Genomic DNA, 3,969 nt, shown 5'->3' on the forward strand with positions numbered 1-3,969 from the left:
GAGAGTATTTGAACTTCAAAACTTCCATTAACACTGACCCAAGGAGAAGGGGCAAACAGGTCTTGTCTTCTCCTTCTTCTCTCCCCCTTTATCCCCCTACCTGGGCAATGTCTTAATCATTCTTAATGACTCCATGGGATCCACCAGCTTTGCCTCCTGATCTCACCTGTTCTTTTGCTTCAGAATATTAAGAATAACAACAGTTATGAGAGATTGCATCAAGGGACAGAGCTATGGTGACAGACTAAACCCTGATCTTGTCCATCATTGGTCTATACCTCTTGTGTTCTGTGCATATGAAATGAGTTGACTCTCTACTGACCTCTGCCCCAGAATAGCTCTTCAGTGCAGGGCTTTTATAAGTTCTTGGGTGAGTGGAAGTTCTCCAAAGAGAGAGAAGGCTTGACTTTTCCTCCCCAAGTACTTTTCCTTTGAGAGATAACCCCAGCATAGTACTGGAAGATAAATATTTAAGTCCCTAGGAAAAGGTGGTAGTCCACCAGAGAGGGAAAGTTTTGAGAGTTTGGATCTTGTGTATTCTGTTGTTGTTGGGATTAATTAAAGCACACAGAGTCACACAAATAATAAGCATCGGAGGCAAGATTTGAATGCAGGTCCTATGCCTCCAGAACTGTGTTCTTTAAATTGGTCCATGCTGCCTCTTTCTGCCCTCAGTCCTGACATGGGAACTGAAGGCCCTTTTCATTTTATTATATTGCTAGAGGAAGGGATGGAGGGAGAACATTCAAAGAAAGAGATCTGAGTGAGAAGCCTCTATGACTGAACCTGCCTGGAGACTCAGTCTCCAGCATACCAATGTATAATAATGGTCTTAAACTGGGCCTTGTAGTATCAAATAGATATTTGGTGGTAGGGTCTGGGAAGAATCATAGTCCAGCCTGTCTGAATTTAGATAAGTACCACCATCAAAGACAGGAATTCCTAATGAAACTCCTCAAGCCTCCAGGGCCCTTCTAGGAGAAGAATCTAGTGCTGTGACCTTTGCAGGGGGATCTTGATTACGGACAATACTGCTCGTTAAATTTGTCCTCATCCTTCAATGCCACAGAGAGAATGCTATAAATAGCACCGGAGATAGGCATACAATCCTGCTTATTGCACAGACTATGTATAAACAATTACATAACAACTAGATTTGGAAGTTGATTAAAAAAACCAAACCTTAGAAAAGTCTTATTTCTCTTGGAAATCTCCATAATGATGCTAGATTCGAAGGTATTAAGGAACTTGTGGTATTGAGCAGAAATGGATTAACCCTGTAGTTTCAGGAGAAAACAATTTCCACAAGGGTCAAGTATATTATAGAAGATAAAAAAAATTCAGGACATTCTTGCCTCAAATCTCTCTCCCCTCCAGCCCATCCTTCCATTAGGTTATCAGATGAATCCTTCTGAAGTGTAAATCTGACCATGCCACCCCTCCATTCAATAAATGCCAGTTGCCTCCATCACCTCTGAGATTAAATACAAAATTCTTTGTTTGGCATTCAAAGCCATTTATAACTTGACCCCCTCCTACCATTCCAGTCTTCTTGTACCTCACTGTCCCCATGTACTTTGTGATCTACTGTCATTGGTTTCCTTAAAACTCCTCACTCAGCATACTCCATACCCCAGTTCCAAAGATTTTCACTGTCTATTTCCACTGCATGCAGTGTTCTCCTTCATCTTCACCTCCTGGATTCCCTGCTAAAATCCCATCTTCTATGAGAAGGCTTTCTTGAATTCCCTTAAAGTGAATGTCTTCTCTAAATTGATTATCTCCAATTTATTGAATTTGATTGATTATCTCTTATCTATCTATTTCATCTACTGTAGGGGCTAGGGAGAGAGAGGGGAAGAGAGGGGAAACTAACCAACATATCAGTTGAAAGCATATGCAATAAGACTTTTCTTTCAATATATGCTAATTTGTCCCCTTCTTACTACCCCCTCCTCCAATGGACCTCTCTGGTAGTAGCAGCAATTTTCTTATTTCCATTCCCTCAAACCTGGGACAGTGAGACTTTGGGTAAAAGAAAAGTAAAACCTCCTCACAGAAAGTTTGGGAACCTTTGATCTATACTTGTGAAGGGGAACTCCCTAACTGGATGATAAGGAATCACTGTTGAACTTAGTGCCAATGCTTTTAACAGTGTTGAGGCCATATCTCCATCTACCAAAGAAGAGACACAACAGAGATTTATGTTATCAAAGCAGAGCTGCAACACTACTAATTATAATATAATAATGATAGCTAGTATTTATATAGTGTTTGAAGTATGCAAAATACCTTACTGGTGCTATCTCATTTGTTTCTCACATTAACCTTTTTTTGGTGCTATTATTCCTCTCATTTTCCAGCTGAGGAAATTGAAGCTGAGATAGGTTAGATGACTTGCTAGAGTAATCTTGCCAAATGTCTGAGACAGGATTCAAACTCTGATCTTCCTGATTCTAAGCCAAGTGATCTATCTACTGTGACATAGCTATAGCAGTGCCTGAAAATCAAAGGAAAGATTTTACATCATATTTCTGCCCCCCTCCCCCCTGCCAGTCATTACCAGAGGCACACTAATCTTCAGTAATGTCATCTTTGAACTACAAGGGCAACTTTCTATAAATAAAAGAACATGGAAACAGTAATTGATTGATCAGTATGGGACCAGTTTTCAGATGAGACATTTGAGTTGCTTGAGATGTACAATTGTGAGAAAATTCTTTGCATCAGTTTTTGGATCTGATGGGGTTTCTGATCAGCATAGCTTAAATTCTAGCTTTAGGGTCTCTAAACAGCAAGGAGAGATGACCCAGTTCCCCACCACACAGGGCTAGGTTCAAACAATACAATAAGATTTTTTCCTAATTCCCACAACTGAATAAAGTTTTCTCACAAGACAGAAGTTGGACTAGACCAATAGAATAGAAAAGGAACTGAACTACCTTCAAAGTTGAGTGATAAGATGGAGTCATTGATGTTCATGCAATTCCTTCAATTAGTCGCTTGTCCTAATCTGCTCAGTTCCTTCAAAATGCAGCTTTTTGGTTCAGTGTAGTGAAGCTTCCTCTTTGTTATTCATAGGTATGCATGCTATTCCAGTGTGTGGCCTGCATGAGAACAATATACCAGTGTCCAAGAACTCCTGAAGTAGTCAACTTTCAACTCAGAATTCCTCATTTTGTACCTTGGGGATAAAAATTAAACACTGACTTAGTTAGAGATGGCAATAGTGTACTGAAAAGAGGTCTGAATTTTAAGTCAAAGGACATAAGTTTTAATCTTACTTCAATCAGTCAACCAATCAATCAAGTATTTATTAAACTTACCTTCTATGTGTTAGGTACCAAAGATTCAAGTGCAAAGAATGAAATAACCTTTCAATGAATTCATATCCTATTGGGGGAGGGGTGATTGTCAGTAAATCTGAGTTTTGGTATTTGTCAAATGAGATTGGAATGATTTCTAGGGTCCTTCTAGCTCTAAAGCTCTAATCTTCCCACATTAACTCTAGAGTCCTCCACACATTTCTTCTTTTAGAATGAAATGACTCTTTAGGAAGAAATGACTCTTTAGAGGAAGCGAAATGGTCAATTTGATCCTGTTTCTTCTATAAGGGTAATATGGGAGGAGATCAAACCTCTACTAACATTTCCTAAATTACATTCTGTGAAATATTTATGATCTTTAACATGTGAAATATGGTTTTATGAGAAAATTTAGTTGCTGGTGATGATTTTTTTGAGGAGGGGGAAGGTCTGGATCTTTTATTTCATTAGCACTAAATGCAGAAAGCTCCTTTTCTCTACCAATCCAGATTGACAACTGTATGCAATTTATGGTCTTAAAGAGTTGCCTGGTAGATGGAGCCAAGATGGTGAAGTAGAAAGATGACCTGCTCCAGCTCTCCTCCCATAGACTGTAAAATACCTGTAAAAATGACTCTAAACAAATTCTAGAGCAGCAGAAGCC

This window comes from Notamacropus eugenii, chromosome 7, assembly GCF_028372415.1.
Source record: "Notamacropus eugenii isolate mMacEug1 chromosome 7, mMacEug1.pri_v2, whole genome shotgun sequence".
NCBI classification, from domain to species: Eukaryota; Metazoa; Chordata; class Mammalia; order Diprotodontia; family Macropodidae; genus Notamacropus; species Notamacropus eugenii.